Consider the following 21,093-nt stretch of genomic DNA (forward strand, 5'->3'; position numbering starts at 1 on the left):
CTCAGCAGTCAGTATCACACAGGATAGGATTAGATACACGGCTCAGCAGACAGTATTACACAGGAGAGGATTAGATACACGGCTCAGCAGACAGTATCACACAGGAGTGGATTAGATACACGGCTCAGCAGACAGTATCACACAGGATAGGATTAGATACACGGCTCAGCAGACAGTATCACACAGGAGAGGATTAGATACACGGCTCAGCAGAGAGTATCACACAGGATGGGATTAGATACACGGCTCAGCAGACAGTATCACACAGGAGTGGATTAGATACACGGCTCAGCAGACAGTATCACACAGGAGAGGATTAGATACACGGCTCAGCAGACAGTATCACACAGGATAGGATTAGATACACAGCTCAGCAGACAGTATCACACAGGATAGGATTAGATACACGGCTCAGCAGACAGTATCACACAGGATAGGATTAGATACACGGCTCAGCAGACAGTATCACACAGGATAGGATTAGATACACGCCTCAGCAGACAGTATCACACAGGATAGGATTAGATACACGGCTCATCAGAGAGTATCACACAGGATGGGATTAGATACACGGCTCAGCAGACAGTATCACACAGAATAGGATTAGATACACGGCTCAGCAGACAGTATCACACAGGAGAGGATTAGATACACGGCTCAGCAGAGAGTATCACACAGGATGGGATTAGATACACGGCTCAGCAGACAGTATCACACAGAATAGGATTAGATACACGGCTCAGCAGACAGTATCACACAGGAGAGGATTAGATACACGGCTCAGCAGACAGTATCACACAGGATAGGATTAGATACACAGCTCAGCAGACAGTATCACACAGGATAGGATTAGATACACGGCTCAGCAGACAGTATCACACAGGATAGGATTAGATACACGGCTCAGCAGACAGTATCACACAGGATAGGATTAGATACACGGCTCAGCAGACAGTATCACACAGGATAGGATTAGATACACGGCTCAGCAGACAGTATCACACAGGATAGGATTAGATACACGGCTCAGCAGACAGTATCACACAGGAGAGGATTAGATACACGGCTCAGCAGACAGTATCACACAGGAGAGGATTAGATACACGGCTCAGCAGACAGTATCACACAGGATAGAATTAGATACACGGCTCAGCAGACAGTATCACACAGGATAGGATTAGATACACAGCTCAGCAGACAGTATCACACAGGATAGGATTAGATACACGGCTCAGCAGACAGTATCACACAGGATAGGATTAGATACACGCCTCAGCAGACAGTATCACACAGGATAGGATTAGATACACGGCTCAGCAGACAGTATCACACAGGATAGGATTAGATACACGGCTCAGCAGACAGTATCACACAGGATAGGATTAGATACACGGCTCAGCAGACAGTATCACACAGGAGAGGATTAGATACACGGCTCAGCAGACAGTATCACACAGGAGAGGATTAGATACACAGCTCAGCAGACAGTATCACACAGGAGAGGATTAGATACACGGCTCAGCAGACAGTATCACACAGGATAGGATTAGATACACGGCTCAGCAGACAGTATCACACAGGATAGGATTAGATACACGGCTCAGCAGACAGTATCACACAGGATAGAATTAGATACACGGCTCAGCAGACAGTATCACACAGGAGAGGATTAGATACACGGCTCAGCAGACAGTATCACACAGGAGAGGATTAGATACACGGCTCAGCAGACAGTATCACACAGGAGAGGATTAGATACACGGCTCAGCAGACAGTATCACACAGGAGAGGATTAGATACACGGCTCAGCAGACGGTATAACACAGGATAGGATTAGATACACGGCTCAGCAGTCAGTATCACACAGGATAGGATTAGATACACGGCTCAGCAGACAGTATCACACAGGATAGGATTAGATACATGGCTCAGCAGACAGTATCACACAGGAGAGGATTAGATACACAGCTCAGCAGACAGTATCACACAGGAGAGGATTAGATACACGGCTCAGCAGACAGTATCACACAGGATAGGATTAGATACACGGCTCAGCAGACAGTATCACACAGGATAGGATTAGATACACGGCTCAGCAGACAGTATCACACAGGATAGAATTAGATACACGGCTCAGCAGACAGTATCACACAGGAGAGGATTAGATACACGGCTCAGCAGACAGTATCACACAGGAGAGGATTAGATACACGGCTCAGCAGACAGTATCACACAGGAGAGGATTAGATACACGGCTCAGCAGACAGTATCACACAGGAGAGGATTAGATACACGGCTCAGCAGACAGTATCACACAGGAGAGGATTAGATACACGGCTCAGAACACAGTATCACACAGGATAGGATTAGATACACGGCTCAGCAGTCAGTATCATACAGGATAGGATTAGATACACGGCTCAGCAGACAGTATCACACAGGAGAGGATTAGATACACGGCTCAGCAGACAGTATCACACAGGAGAGGATTAGATACACGGCTCAGCAGACAGTATCACACAGGATAGGATTAGATACACGGCTCAGCAGTCAGTATCACACAGGATAGGATTAGATACACGGCTCAGCAGACAGTATCACACAGGATAGGATTAGATACACGGCTCAGCATACAGTATCACACAGGATAGGATTAGATACACGGCTCAGCAGACAGTATCACACAGGATAGGATTAGATACACGGCTCAGCTGACAGTATCACACAGGAGAGGATTAGATACACGGCTCAGCAGACAGTATCACAGGATGGGATTAGATACACGGCTCAGCAGACAGTATCACACAGGATAGGATTAGATACACGGCTCAGCAGACAGTATCACACAGGAGCGGATTAAATACACGGCTCAGCAGACAGTATCACACAGGAGAGGATTAGATACACGGCTCAGCAGACAGTATCACACAGGAGAGGATTAGATACACGGCTCAGCAGACAGTATCACACAGGAGAGGATTAGATACACGGCTCAGCAGACAGTATCACACAGGAGAGGATTAGATACACATCTCTGCAGACAGTATCACACAGGAGAGGATTAGATACACGGCTCAGCAGACAGTATCACACAGGAGAGGATTAGATACACGGCTCAGCAGACAGTATCACACAGGATAGGATTAGATACACGGCTCAGCAGTCAGTATCACACAGGATAGGATTAGATACACGGCTCAGCAGACAGTATCACACAGGAGAGGATTAGATACACGGCTCAGCAGACAGTATCACACAGGAGAGGATTAGATACACGGCTCAGCATACAGTATCACACAGGATAGGATTAGATACACGGCTCAGCAGACAGTATCACACAGAAGAGGATTAGATACACGGCTCAGCTGACAGTATCACACAGGATGGGATTAGATACACGGCTCAGCAGACAGTATCACACAGGAGAGAATTAGATACACGGCTCAGCAGACAGTATCACACAGGAGAGGATTAGATACACGGCTCAGCAGACAGTATCACACAGGAGAGGATTAGATACACGGCTCAGCAGACAGTATCACACAGGAGAGGATTAGATACACGGCTCAGCAGACAGTATCACACAGGATAGGATTAGATACCCGGCTCAGCAGTCAGTATCACACAGGATAGGATTAGATACACGGCTCAGCAGACAGTATCACACAGGAGAGGATTAGATACACGGCTCAGCAGACAGTATCACACAGGAGAGGATTAGATACACGGCTCAGCATACAGTATCACACAGGAGAGGATTAGATACACGGCTCAGCAGACAGTATCACACAGGAGAGGATTAGATACACGGCTCAGCAGACAGTATCACACAGGAGAGGATTAGATACCCGGCTCAGCAGTCAGTATCACACAGGATAGGATTAGATACACGGCTCAGCAGTCAGTATCACACAGGATAGGATTAGATACACGGCTCAGCTGACAGTATCACACAGGATAGGATTAGATACACGGCTCAGCAGACAGTATCACACAGGAGAGGATTAGATACACGGCTCAGCAGACAGTATCACACAGGAGAGGATTAGATACACGGCTCAGCAGACAGTATCACACAGGATAGGATTAGATACACGGCTCAGCAGACAGTATCACACAGGATAGGATTAGATACACGGCTCAGCAGACAGTATCACACAGGATAGGATTATATACTCGGCTCAGCAGACAGTATCACACAGGAGAGGATTAGATACACGGCTCAGCAGACAGTATCACACAGGAGAGGATTAGATACACGGCTCAGCAGACAGTATCACACAGGATAGGATTAGATACCCGGCTCAGCAGTCAGTATCACACAGGATAGGATTAGATACACGGCTCAGCAGTCAGTATCACACAGGATAGGATTAGATACACGGCTCAGCTGACAGTATCACACAGGATAGGATTAGATACACGGCTCAGCAGACAGTATCACACAGGAGAGGATTAGATACACGGCTCAGCTGACAGTATCACACAGGATAGGATTAGATACACGGCTCAGCAGACAGTATCACACAGGAGAGAATTAGATACACGGCTCAGCAGACAGTATCACACAGGATAGGATTAGATACACGGCTCAGCAGACAGTATCACACAGGATAGGATTAGATACACGGCTCAGCAGTCAGTATCACACAGGAGAGGATTAGATACACGGCTCAGCAGACAGTATCACACAGGATAGGATTAGATACACGGCTCAGCAGACAGTATCACACAGGAGAGAATTAGATACACGGCTCAGCAGACAGTATCACACAGGAGAGGATTAGATACACGGCTCAGCAGACAGTATCACACAGGATAGGATTAGATACACGGCTCAGCAGACAGTATCACACAGGATAGGATTAGATACACGGCTCAGCAGACAGTATCACACAGAAGAGGATTAGATACACGGCTCAGCTGACAGTATCATACAGGAGAGGATTAGATACACGGCTCAGCAGACAGTATCACACAGGAGAGGATTAGATACACGGCTCAGCAGACAGTATCACACAGGAGAGGATTAGATACACGGCTCAGCAGACAGTATCACACAGGATAGGATTAGATACACGGCTCAGCAGACAGTATCACACAGGAGAGGATTAGATACACGGCTCAGCAGACAGTATCACACAGGATAGGATTAGATACACGGCTCAGCAGACAGTATCACACAGGAGAGGATTAGATACACGGCTCAGCAGACAGTATCACACAGAAGAGGATTAGATACACGGCTCAGCTGACAGTATCACACAGGATGGGATTAGATACACGGCTCAGCAGACAGTATCACACAGGAGAGTATTAGATACACGGCTCAGCAGACAGTATCACACAGGAGAGTATTAGATACACGGCTCAGCAGACAGTATCACACAGGAGAGGATTAGATACACGGCTCAGCAGACAGTATCACACAGGATAGGATTAGATTCACTGCTCAGCAGACAGTATCACACAGGAGAGGATTAGATACACGGCTCAGCAGTCAGTATCACACAGGAGAGGATTAGATACACATCTCTGCAGACAGTATCACACAGGATGAGATTAGATACACGGCTCAGCAGACAGTATCACACAGGATAGGATTAGATACACGGCTCAGCAGACAGTATCACACAGGAGAGGATTAGATACACGGCTCAGCAGACAGTATCACACAGGAGAGTATTAGATACACGGCTCAGCAGACAGTATCACACAGGAGAGGATTAGATACACGGCTCTGCAGACAGTATCACACAGGATAGGATTAGATACACGGCTCAGCAGACAGTATCACACAGGAGAGGATTAGATACACGGCTCAGCAGTCAGTATCACACAGGAAAGGATTAGATACACGGCTCAGCAGACAGTATCACACAGGAGAGGATTAGATACACATCTCTGCAGACAGTATCACACAGGAGAGGATTAGATACACGGCTCAGCAGACAGTATCACACAGGAGAGGATTAGATACACGGCTCAGCACACAGTATCACACAGGATATGATTAGATACACGGCTCAGCAGACAGTATCACACAGGAGAGGATTAGATACACGGCTCAGCAGACAGTATCACACAGGAGAGGATTAGATACACGGCTCAGCAGACAGTATCACACAGGATAGGATTAGATACACGGCTCAGCAGTCAGTATCACACAGGATAGGATTAGATACACGGCTCAGCAGACAGTATCACACAGGATAGGATTAGATACACGGCTCAGCATACAGTATCACACAGGATAGGATTAGATACACGGCTCAGCAGACAGTATCACACAGGATAGGATTAGATACACGGCTCAGCTGACAGTATCACACAGGAGAGGATTAGATACACGGCTCAGCAGACAGTATCACACAGGAGAGGATTAGATACACGGCTCAGCAGACAGTATCACACAGGAGAGGATTAGATACACAGCTCAGCAGACAGTATCACACAGGAGAGGATTAGATACACGGCTCAGCAGACAGTATCACACAGGAGAGGATTAGATACACGGCTCAGCAGACAGTATCACACAGGAGAGGATTAGATACACGGCTCAGCAGACAGTATCACACAGGATAGGATTAGATACACGGCTCAGCAGACAGTATCACACAGGAGAGGATTAGATACACGGCTCAGCAGACAGTATCACACAGGATAGGATTAGATACACGGCTCAGCAGACAGTATCACACAGAAGATGATTAGATACACGGCTCAGCTGACAGTATCACACAGGATGGGATTAGATACACGGCTCAGCAGACAGTATCACACAGGAGAGAATTAGATACACGGCTCAGCAGACAGTATCACACAGGAGATGATTAGATACACGGCTCAGCAGACAGTATCACACAGGAGAGGATTAGATACACGGCTCAGCAGACAGTATCACACAGGAGAGGATTAGATACACGGCTCAGCAGACAGTATCACACAGGAGAGGATTAGATACACGGCTCAGCAGACAGTATCACACAGGATAGGATTAGATACCCGGCTCAGCAGTCAGTATCACACAGGATAGGATTAGATACACGGCTCAGCAGACAGTATCACACAGGAGAGGATTAGATACACGGCTCAGCAGACAGTATCACACAGGAGAGGATTAGATACACGGCTCAGCATACAGTATCACACAGGATAGGATTAGATACCCGGCTCAGCAGTCAGTATCACACAGGATAGGATTAGATACACGGCTCAGCAGTCAGTATCACACAGGATAGGATTAGATACACGGCTCAGCTGACAGTATCACACAGGATAGGATTAGATACACGGCTCAGCAGACAGTATCACACAGGAGAGGATTAGATACACGGCTCAGCAGACATTATCACACAGGAGAGGATTAGATACACGGCTCAGTAGACAGTATCACACAGGAGAGGATTAGATACACGGCTCAGCAGACAGTATCACACAGGATAGGATTAGATACACGGCTCAGCAGACAGTATCACACAGGATAGGATTAGATACACAGCTCAGCAGACAGTATCACACAGGACAGGATTAGATACACGGCTCAGCATACAGTATCACACAGGATAGGATTATATACTCGGCTCAGCAGACAGTATCACACAGGAGAGGATTAGATACACGGCTCAGCAGACAGTATCACACAGGATAGGATTAGATACACGGCTCAGCAGACAGTATCACACAGGATAGGATTATATACTCGGCTCAGCAGACAGTATCACACAGGAGAGGATTAGATACACGGCTCAGCAGACAGTATCACACAGGAGAGGATTAGATACACGGCTCAGCAGACAGTATCACACAGGATAGGATTAGATACACGGCTCAGCAGACAGTATCACACAGGATAGGATTAGATACCCGGCTCAGCAGTCAGTATCACACAGGATAGGATTAGATACACGGCTCAGCAGTCAGTATCACACAGGATAGGATTAGATACACGGCTCAGCTGACAGTATCACACAGGATAGGATTAGATACACGGCTCAGCAGACAGTATCACACAGGAGAGGATTAGATACACGGCTCAGCAGACAGTATCACACAGGAGAGGATTAGATACACGGCTCAGCTGACAGTATCACACAGGATAGGATTAGATACACGGCTCAGCAGACAGTATCACACAGGAGAGGATTAGATACACGGCTCAGCAGACAGTATCACACAGGATAGGATTAGATACACGGCTCAGCAGACAGTATCACACAGGAGAGGATTAGATACACGGCTCAGCAGACAGTATCACACAGGAGAGGATTAGATACACGGCTTAGCAGACAGTATCACACAGGATAGGATTAGATACACAGCTCAGCAGACAGTATCACACAGGATAGGATTAGATACACGGCTCAGCAGACAGTATAACACAGCACAGGATTAGATACACGGCTCAGCAGACAGTATCACACAGGATAGGATTAGATACACGGCTCAGCTGACAGTATCACACAGGATAGGATTAGATACACGGCTCAGCAGACAGTATCACACAGGAGAGAATTAGATACACGGCTCAGCAGACAGTATCACACAGGAGAGGATTAGATACACGGCTCAGCAGACAGTATCACACAGGATAGGATTAGATACACAGCTCAGCAGACAGTATCACACAGGATAGGATTAGATACACGGCTCAGCAGACAGTATCACACAGAAGAGGATTAGATACACGGCTCAGCTGACAGTATCACACAGGAGAGGATTAGATACACGGCTCAGCAGACAGTATCACACAGGAGAGGATTAGATACACGGCTCAGCAGACAGTATCACACAGGAGAGGATTAGATACACGGCTCAGCAGACAGTATCACACAGGATAGGATTAGATACACGGCTCAGCAGACAGTATCACACAGGAGAGGATTAGATACACGGCTCAGCAGACAGTATCACACAGGATAGGATTAGATACACGGCTCAGCAGACAGTATCACACAGGAGAGGATTAGATACACGGCTCAGCAGACAGTATCACACAGGATAGGATTAGATACACGGCTCAGCTGACAGTATCACACAGGATGGGATTAGATACACGGCTCAGCAGACAGTATCACACAGGAGAGGATTAGATACACGGCTCAGCAGACAGTATCACACAGGAGAGGATTAGATACACGGCTCAGCAGTCAGTATCACACAGGAGAGGATTAGATACACGGCTCAGCAGTCAGTATCACACAGGAGAGGATTAGATACACGGCTCAGCAGACAGTATCACACAGGATAGGATTAGATACACGGCTCAGCAGACAGTATTACACAGGAGAGGATTAGATACACGGCTCAGCAGTCAGTATCACACAGGAGAGGATTAGATACACGGCTCAGCAGACAGTATCACACAGGAGAGGATTAGATACACGGCTCAGCAGTCAGTATCACACAGGAGAGGATTAGATACACGGCTCAGCAGTCAGTATCACACAGGAGAGGATTAGATACACGGCTCAGCAGTCAGTATCACACAGGAGAGGATTAGATACACGGCTCAGCAGACAGTATCACACAGGAGAGGATTAGATACACGGCTCAGCAGACAGTATCACACAGGAGAGTATTAGATACACGGCTCAGCAGACAGTATCACACAGGAGAGTATTAGATACACGGCTCAGCAGACAGTATCACACAGCATAGGATTAGATACACGGCTCAGCAGTCAGTATCACACAGGAGAGGATTAGATACACGGCTCAGCAGACAGTATCACACAAGAGAGGATTAGATACACGGCTCTGCAGTCAGTATCACACAGGAGAGGATTAGATACACGGCTCAGCAGTCAGTATCACACAGGAGAGGATTAGATACACGGCTCAGCAGACAGTATCACACAGGATAGGATTAGATACACGGCTCAGCAGACAGTATCACACAGGATAGGATTAGATACACGGCTCAGCAGACAGTATCACACAGGAGAGGATTAGATACACGGCTCAGCAGTCAGTATCACACACGATAGGATTAGATACACGGCTCAGCAGACAGTATCACACAGGAGAGGATTAGATACACGGCTCAGCAGACAGTATCACACAGGATAGGATTAGATACACGGCTCAGCAGACAGTATCACACAGGAGAGGATTAGATACACGGCTCAGCAGGCAGTATCACACAGGATAGAATTAGATACACGGCTCAGCAGGCAGTATCACACAGGATAGGATTAGATACACGGCTCAGCAGACAGTATCACACAGGAGAGGATTAGATACACGGCTCAGCAGACAGTATCACACAGGAGAGGATTAGATACACGGCTCAGCAGACAGTAACACACAGGATAGCATTAGATACACGGCTCAGCAGACAGTATCACATAGGATAGGATTAGATACACGGCTCAGCATACAGTATCACACAGGATAGGATTAGATACACGGCTCAGTAGACAGTATCACACAGGAGAGGATTAGATACACAGCTCAGCAGACAGTATCACACAGGAGAGGATTAGATACACGGCTCAGCAGTCAGTATCACACAGGAGAGGATTAGATACACGGCTCAGCAGTCAGTATCACACAGGATAGGATTAGATACACGGCTCAGTAGTCAGTATCACACAGGAGAGGATTAGATACACGGCTCAGCAGACAGTATCACACAGGAGAGGATTAGATACACGGCTCAGCAGTCAGTATCACACAGGATAGGATTAGATACACGGCTCAGTAGTCAGTATCACACAGGAGAGGATTAGATACACGGCTCAGCAGACAGTATCACACAGGAGAGGATTAGATACACGGCTCAGCAGACAGTATCACACAGGAGAGGATTAGATACACAGCTCAGCAGACAGTATCACACAGGAGAGGATTAGATACACGGCTCAGCAGACAGTATCACACAGGAGAGGATTAGATACACGGCTCAGCAGTCAGTATCACACAGGAGAGGATTAGATACACGGCTCAGCAGTCAGTATCACACAGGATAGGATTAGATACACGGCTCAGCAGACAGTATCACACAGGAGAGGATTAGATACACGGCTCAGCAGACAGTATCACACAGGAGAGGATTAGATACACGGCTCAGCAGACAGTATCACACAGGAGAGGATTAGATACACGGCTCAGCAGACAGTATCACACAGGAGAGGATTAGATACACGGCTCAGCAGACAGTATCACACAGGAGAGGATCAGATACACGGCTCAGCAGACAGTATCACACAGGATAGGATCAGATACACGGCTCAGCAGACAGTATCACACAGGAGAGGATCAGATACACGGCTCAGCAGACAGTATCACACAGGAGAGAATTAGATACACGGCTCAGCAGACAGTATCACACAGGAGAGGATTAGATACACGGCTCAGCAGACAGTATCACACAGGATAGGATTAGATACACAGCTCAGCAGACAGTATCACACAGGATAGGATTAGATACACGGCTCAGCAGACAGTATCACACAGAAGAGGATTAGATACACGGCTCAGCTGACAGTATCACACAGGAGAGGATTAGATACACGGCTCAGCAGACAGTATCACACAGGAGAGGATTAGATACACGGCTCAGCAGACAGTATCACACAGGAGAGGATTAGATACACGGCTCAGCAGACAGTATCACACAGGATAGGATTAGATACACGGCTCAGCAGACAGTATCACACAGGAGAGGATTAGATACACGGCTCAGCAGACAGTATCACACAGGATAGGATTAGATACACGGCTCAGCAGACAGTATCACACAGGAGAGGATTAGATACACGGCTCAGCAGACAGTATCACACAGGATAGGATTAGATACACGGCTCAGCTGACAGTATCACACAGGATGGGATTAGATACACGGCTCAGCAGACAGTATCACACAGGAGAGGATTAGATACACGGCTCAGCAGACAGTATCACACAGGAGAGGATTAGATACACGGCTCAGCAGTCAGTATCACACAGGAGAGGATTAGATACACGGCTCAGCAGTCAGTATCACACAGGAGAGGATTAGATACACGGCTCAGCAGACAGTATCACACAGGATAGGATTAGATACACGGCTCAGCAGACAGTATTACACAGGAGAGGATTAGATACACGGCTCAGCAGTCAGTATCACACAGGAGAGGATTAGATACACGGCTCAGCAGACAGTATCACACAGGAGAGGATTAGATACACGGCTCAGCAGTCAGTATCACACAGGAGAGGATTAGATACACGGCTCAGCAGTCAGTATCACACAGGAGAGGATTAGATACACGGCTCAGCAGTCAGTATCACACAGGAGAGGATTAGATACACGGCTCAGCAGACAGTATCACACAGGAGAGTATTAGATACACGGCTCAGCAGACAGTATCACACAGCATAGGATTAGATACACGGCTCAGCAGTCAGTATCACACAGGAGAGGATTAGATACACGGCTCAGCAGACAGTATCACACAAGAGAGGATTAGATACACGGCTCTGCAGTCAGTATCACACAGGAGAGGATTAGATACACGGCTCAGCAGTCAGTATCACACAGGAGAGGATTAGATACACGGCTCAGCAGACAGTATCACACAGGATAGGATTAGATACACGGCTCAGCAGACAGTATCACACAGGAGAGGATTAGATACACGGCTCAGCAGACAGTATCACACAGGATAGGATTAGATACACGGCTCAGCAGACAGTATCACACAGGAGAGGATTAGATACACGGCTCAGCAGGCAGTATCACACAGGATAGAATTAGATACACGGCTCAGCAGGCAGTATCACACAGGATAGGATTAGATACACGGCTCAGCAGACAGTATCACACAGGAGAGGATTAGATACACGGCTCAGCAGACAGTATCACACAGGAGAGGTTTAGATACACGGCTCAGCAGACAGTAACACACAGGATAGCATTAGATACACGGCTCAGCAGACAGTATCACATAGGATAGGATTAGATACACGGCTCAGCATACAGTATCACACAGGATAGGATTAGATACACGGCTCAGTAGACAGTATCACACAGGAGAGGATTAGATACACAGCTCAGCAGACAGTATCACACAGGAGAGGATTAGATACACGGCTCAGCAGTCAGTATCACACAGGAGAGGATTAGATACACGGCTCAGCAGTCAGTATCACACAGGATAGGATTAGATACACGGCTCAGTAGTCAGTATCACACAGGAGAGGATTAGATACACGGCTCAGCAGACAGTATCACACAGGAGAGGATTAGATACACGGCTCAGCAGTCAGTATCACACAGGATAGGATTAGATACACGGCTCAGTAGTCAGTATCACACAGGAGAGGATTAGATACACGGCTCAGCAGACAGTATCACACAGGAGAGGATTAGATACACGGCTCAGCAGACAGTATCACACAGGAGAGGATTAGATACACAGCTCAGCAGACAGTATCACACAGGAGAGGATTAGATACACGGCTCAGCAGACAGTATCACACAGGAGAGGATTAGATACACGGCTCAGCAGTCAGTATCACACAGGAGAGGATTAGATACACGGCTCAGCAGTCAGTATCACACAGGATAGGATTAGATACACGGCTCAGCACACAGTATCACACAGGAGAGGATTAGATACACGGCTCAGCAGACAGTATCACACAGGAGAGGATTAGATACACGGCTCAGCAGACAGTATCACACAGGAGAGGATTAGATACACGGCTCAGCAGACAGTATCACACAGGAGAGGATTAGATACACGGCTCAGCAGACAGTATCACACAGGAGAGGATCAGATACACGGCTCAGCAGACAGTATCACACAGGAGAAGATTAGATACACGGCTCAGCAGACAGTATCACACAGGAGAGGATTAGATACACGGCTCAGCAGACAGTATCACACAGGAGAGGATTAGATACACGGCTCAGCAGACAGTATCACACAGGAGAGGATTAGATACACGGCTCAGCAGACAGTATCACACAGGATAGGATTAGATACACGTCTCAGCAGACAGTATCACACAGGAGAGGATTAGATACACGGCTCAGCAGACAGTATCACACAGGAGAGGATTAGATACACGGCTCAGCAGACAGTATCACACAGGAGAGGATTAGATACAAGGCTCAGCAGTCAGTATCACACAGGAGAGGATTAGATACACGGCTCAGCAGACAGTGTCACACAGGAGGGGATTAGATACACGGCTCAGCAGTCAGTATCTCATAGGAGAGGATTAGATACACGGCTCAGCAGACAGTATCACACAGGATAGGATTAAATACACGGCTCAGGAGACAGTATCACACAGGATAGGATTAGATACACTGCTCAGCAGACAGTATCACACAGGATAGGATTAGATACACGGCTCAGCAGTCAGTATCACACAGGAGAGGATTAGATACACGGCTCAGCAGACAGTATCACACAGGAGAGGATTAGATACACTGCTCAGCAGACAGTATCACACAGGATAGGATTAGATACACGGCTCAGCAGTCAGTATCACACAGGAGAGGATTAGATATACGGCTCAGCAGACAGTATCAAACAGGAGAGGATTAGATACACGGCTCAGCAGACAGTATCACACAGGAGAGGATTAGATACACGGCTCAGCAGACAGTATCACACAGGAGAGGATTAGACACACGGCTCAGCAGACAGTATCACACAGGAGAGGATTAGACACACGGCTCAGCAGACAGTATCACACAGGAGAGGATTAGATACACGGCTCCGCAGACAGTATCACACAGGAGAGGGTTAGATACACGGCTCAGCAGACAGTATCACACAGGAGAGGATTATATACACGGCTCAGCAGTCAGTATCACACAGGAGAGGATTAGATACACGGCTCAGCAGACAGTATCACACAGGATAGGATTAGATACACGGCTCAGCAGTCAGTATCACACAGGAGAGGATTAGATATACGGCTCAGCAGACAGTATCAAACAGGAGAGGATTAGATACACGGCTCAGCAGACAGTATCACACAGGAGAGGATTAGATACACTGCTCCGCAGACAGTATCACACAGGAGAGGATTATATACACGGCTCAGCAGTCAGTATCACACAGGAGAGGATTAGATACACGGCTCAGCTGACAGTATCACACAGGATAGGATTAGATACACGGCTCAGCAGACAGTATCACACAGGAGAGGATTAGATACACAGCTCAGCAGACAGTATCACACAGGATAGGATTAGATACACGGCTCAGCAGACAGTATCACCCAGGATAGGATTAGATACACGGCTCAGCAGACAGTATCACACAGGAGAGGATTAGATACACGGCTCAGCAGACAGTATCACACAGGAGAGGATTAGATACACATCTCTGCAGACAGTATCACACAGGATAGGGTTAGATACACGGCTCAGCAGACAGTATCGCACAGGAGAGGATTAGATACACGGCTCAGCAGTCAGTATCACACAGGATAGGATTAGATACACGGCTCAGCAGACAGTATCACACAGGATAGGATTAGATACACGGCTCAGCAGACAGTATCACACAGGATAGGATTAGATACACGGCTCAGCAGACAGTATCACACAGGAGAGGATTAGATACACGCCTCAGCAGACAGTATCACACAGGATAGGATTAGATACACGGCTCAGCAGACAGTATCACACAGGATAGGATTAGATACACGGCTCAGCAGTCAGTATCACACAGGATAGGATTAGATACACGGCTCAGCAGACAGTATCACACAGGATAGGATTAGATACACGGCTCAGCAGACAGTATCACACAGGATAGGATTAGATACACGCCTCAGCAGACAGTATAACACAGGATAGGATTAGATACACGGCTCAGCAGACAGTATCACACAGGATAGGATTAGATACACGGCTCAGCAGTCAGTATCACACAGGATAGGATTAGATACACGGCTCAGCAGTCAGTATCACACAGGATAGGATTAGATACACGGCTCAGCAGACAGTATCACACAGGATAGGATTAGATACACGGCTCAGCAGACAGTATCTCACAGGAGAGGATTAGATACACGGCTCAGCAGACAGTATCACACAGGATAGGATTAGATACACAGCTCAGCAGACAGTATCACACAGGAGAGGATTAGATACACGGCTCAGCAGACGGTATAACACAGGATAGGATTAGATACACTGCTCAGCAGTCAGTATCACACAGGAGAGGATTAGATACACGGCTCAGCAGACAGTACCACAGGATGGGATTAGATACACGGCTCAGCAGACAGTATCACACAGGATAGGATTAGATACACGGCTCAGCAGTCAGTATCACACAGGATAGGATTAGATACAAGGCTCAGCAGACAGTATCACACAGGAGCGGATTAGATACACGGCTCAGCAGACAGTATCACACAGGAGAGGATTAGATACACGGCTCAGCAGACAGTATCACACAGGATAGGATTAGATACACGGCTCAGTAGACAGTATCACACAGGATAGGATTAGATACAAGGCTCAGCAGACAGTATCACACAGGAGAGGATTAGATACACGGCTCAGCAGACAGTATCACACAGAAGAGGATTAGATGCATGGCTCAGCAGACAGTATCACACAGGAGAGGATTAGATACACGGCTCAGCAGACAGTATCACACAGGAGAGGATTAGATACACGGGTCAGCAGATCGTATCACACAGGAGCGGATTAGATACACGGCTCAGCAGACAGTATCACACAGGAGAGGATTAGATACATGGCTCAGCAGACAGTATCACACAGGAGAGGATTAGATACACGGATCAGCATTCAGTATCACACAGGATAGGATTAGATACACGGCTCAGCAGTCAGTATCACACAGGAGAGGATTAGATACACGGCTCAGCAGATAGTATCACTCAGGAGCGGATTAGATACACGGCTCAGCAGACAGTATCACACAGGAGAGGATTAGATACACGGCTCAGCAGTCAGTATCACACAGGAGAGGATTAGATACATGGCTCAGCAGTCAGTATCACACAGGAGAGGATTAGATACACGGCTCAGCAGACAGTATCACACAGGATAGGATTAGATACACGGCTCAGTAGACAGTATCACACAGGATAGGATTAGATACAAGGCTCAGCAGACAGTATCACACAGGAGAGGATTAGATACACGGCTCAGCAGACAGTATCACACAGAAGAGGATTAGATGCATGGCTCAGCAGACAGTATCACACAGGAGAGGATTAGATACACGGCTCAGCAGACAGTATCACACAGGAGAGGATTAGATACACGGGTCAGCAGATCGTATCACACAGGAGCGGATTAGATACACGGCTCAGCAGACAGTATCACACAGGAGAGGATTAGATACATGGCTCAGCAGACAGTATCACACAGGAGAGGATTAGATACACGGATCAGCATTCAGTATCACACAGGATAGGATTAGATACACGGCTCAGCAGTCAGTATCACACAGGAGAGGATTAGATACACGGCTCAGCAGATAGTATCACTCAGGAGCGGATTAGATACACGGCTCAGCAGACAGTATCACACAGGAGAGGATTAGATACACGGCTCAGCAGTCAGTATCACACAGGAGAGGATTAGATACACGGCTCAGCAGTCAGTATCACACAGGAGAGGATTAGATACACGGCTCAGCAGACAGTATCACACAGGAGAGGATTAGATACACGGCTCAGCAGACAGTATCACACAGGAGAGGATTAGATACAAGGCTCAGCAGACAGTATCACACAGGACAGGATTAGATACACGGCTCAGCAGACAGTATCACACAGGAGAGGATTAGATACAAGGCTCAGCAGACAGTATCACACAGGAGAGGATTAGATACACGGCTCAGCAGACAGTATCACACAGGAGAGGATTAGATACACGGCTCAGCAGTCAGTATCACACAGGAGAGGATTAGATACACGGCTAAGCAGACAGTATCACACAGGATAGGATTAGATACACGGCTCAGCAGACGGTATAACACAGGATAGGATTAGATACACGGCTCAGCAGATAGTATCACACAGGATAGGATTAGATACACGGCTCAGCAGACAGTATCACACAGGAGAGGATTAGATACACGGCTCAGAAGACAGTATCACACAGGAGAGGATTAGATACACATCTCTGCAGACAGTATCACACAGGAGAGGATTAGATACACGGCTCAGCAGACAGTATCACACAGGAGAGGATTAGATACACGGCTCAGCAGACAGTATCACACAGGATAGGATTAGATATACGGCTCAGCAGTCAGTATCATACAGGAGAGGATTAGATACACGGCTCAGTAGACAGTATCACACATGAGAGGATTAGATACACGGCTCAGCAGACAGTATCACACAGGAGAGGATTAGATACACGGCTCAGCAGACAGTATCACACAGGATAGGATTAGATACACGGCTCAGCAGACAGTATCACACAGGAGAGGATTAGATACACGGCTCAGCAGACAGTATCACACAGGATAGGATTAGATACACGGCTCAGCAGACAGTATCACACAGGAGAGGATTAGATACACGGCTCAGCAGACAGTATCACACAGGATAGGATTAGATACACGGCTCAGCAGACAGTATCACACAGGATAGGATTAGATACACGGCTCAGCAGACTGTATCACACAGCAGAGGATTAGATACACGGCTCAGCAGACAGTATCACACAGGATAGGATTAGATACACGGCTCAGCAGTCAGTATCACACAGGATAGGATTAGATACACGGCTCAGCAGACAGTATCACAAAGGAGAGGATTAGATACACGGCTCAGCAGACAGTATCACACAGGATAGGATTAGATACACGGCTCAGCAGTCAGTATCATACAGGAGAGGATTAGATACACGGCTCAGCAGACAGTATCACACAGGAGAGGATTAGATACACGGCTCAGCAGACAGTATCACACAGGATAGGATTAGATACACGGCTCAGCAGACAGTATCACACAGGATAGGATTAGATACACGGCTCAGCAGACAGTATCACACAGGATAGGATTAGATACATGGCTCAGCAGACAGTATCACACAGGAGAGGATTAGATACACAGCTCAGAAGATAGTATCACCCAGGAGAGGATTAGATACACAGCTCAGCAGACAGTATCACACAGGATAGGATTAGATACACGGCTCAGCAGACAGTATCACACAGGAGAGGATTAGATACACGGCTCAGCAGACAGTATCACACAGGAGAGGATTAGATACACATCTCTGCAGACAGTATCACACAGGATAGGGTTAGATACACGGCTCAGCAGACAGTATCGCACAGGAGAGGATGAGATACACGGCTCAGCAGTCAGTATCACACAGGATAGGATTAGATACACGGCTCAGCAGACAGTATCACACAGGAGAGTATTAGATACACGGCTCAGCAGTCAGTATCACACAGGAGAGGATTAGATACACGGCTCAGCAGACAGTATCACACAGGAGATGATTAGATACATGGGTCATCAGACAGTATCACACAGGAGAAGATTAGATACATGGCTCAGCAGACGGTATAACACAGGATAGGATTAGATACACGGCTCAGCAGTCAGTATCACACAGGAGAGGATTAGATACACGGCTCAGCAGACAGTATCGCACAGGAGAGGATTAGATTCACGGCTCAGCAGACAGTATCACACAGGATAGGATTAGATACACAGCTCAGCAGACAGTATCACACAGGAGAGGATTAGATACACGGCTCAGCAGACAGTATCACACAGGATAGGATTAGATACACGGCTCAGCAGACAGTATCACACAGGAGAGGATTAGATACACGGCTCAGCAGACAGTATCACACAGGAGAGGATTAGATACACAGCTCAGCAGACAGTATCACACAGGATAGGATTAGATACACGGCTCAGCAGACAGTATCACACAGGATAGGATTAGATACACGGCTCAGCAGACAGTATCACACAGGATAGGATTAGATACACGGCTCAGCAGACAGTATCACACACGATAGGATTAGATACACGGCTCAGCAGACAGTATCACACAGGATAGGATTAGATACACGGCACAGCAGACAGTATCACACAGGAGAGGATTAGATACACGGCTCAGCAGACAGTATCACACAGGATAGGATTAGATACACGGCTCAGCAGACAGTATCACACAGGATAGGATTAGATACACGGCTCAGCAGACAGTATCACACAGGATAGGATTAGATACACGCCTCAGCAGACAGTATCACACAGGATAGGATTAGATACACGGCTCAGCAGACAGTATCACACAGGATAGGATTAGATACACGGCTCAGCAGTCAGTATCACACAGGATAGGATTAGATACACGGCTCAGCAGACAGTATCACACAGGATAGGATTAGATACACGGCTCAGCAGACAGTATCACACAGGAGAGGATTAGATACACGGCTCAGCAGACAGTATCACACAGGATAGGATTAGATACACAGCTCAGCAGACAGTATCACACAGGAGAGGATTAGATACACGGCTCGGCAGACAGTATCACACAGGATAGGATTAGATACACGGCTCAGCAGACAGTATCACACAGGAGAGGATTAGATACACGGCTCAGCAGACAGTATCACACAGGAGAGGATTAGATACAGGGCTCAGCAGACAGTATCACACTGGAGAGGATTAGATACACGGCTCAGCAGACAGTATCACACAGGAGAGGATTAGATACACGGCTCAGCAGACAGTATCACACAGGAGAGGATTAGATACACGGCTCAGCAGACAGTATCACACAGGAGAGGATTAGACACACGGCTCAGCAGACAGTATCACGCAGGATAGGATTAGATACACGGCTCAGCAGACAGTATCACACAGGAGAGGATTAGATACACGGCTCAGCACACAGTATCACACAGGAGAGGATTACATACACGGCTCAGCAGACAGTATCACACAGGATAGGATTAGATACAAGGCTCAGCAGACAGTATCACACAGGAGAGGATTAGATACACGGCTCAGCAGATAGTATCACACAGGAGAGGATTAGATACAAGGCTCAGCAGACAGTATCACACAGGAGAGGATTAGATACAAGGCTCAGCAGACAGTATCACACAGG

The sequence above is a fragment of the Phyllobates terribilis genome, unplaced genomic scaffold, assembly GCF_046119375.1.
Source record: "Phyllobates terribilis strain yellow unplaced genomic scaffold, ASM4611937v1 Scaffold_2__4_contigs__length_985480577, whole genome shotgun sequence".
Lineage (NCBI taxonomy): Eukaryota > Metazoa > Chordata > Amphibia > Anura > Dendrobatidae > Phyllobates > Phyllobates terribilis.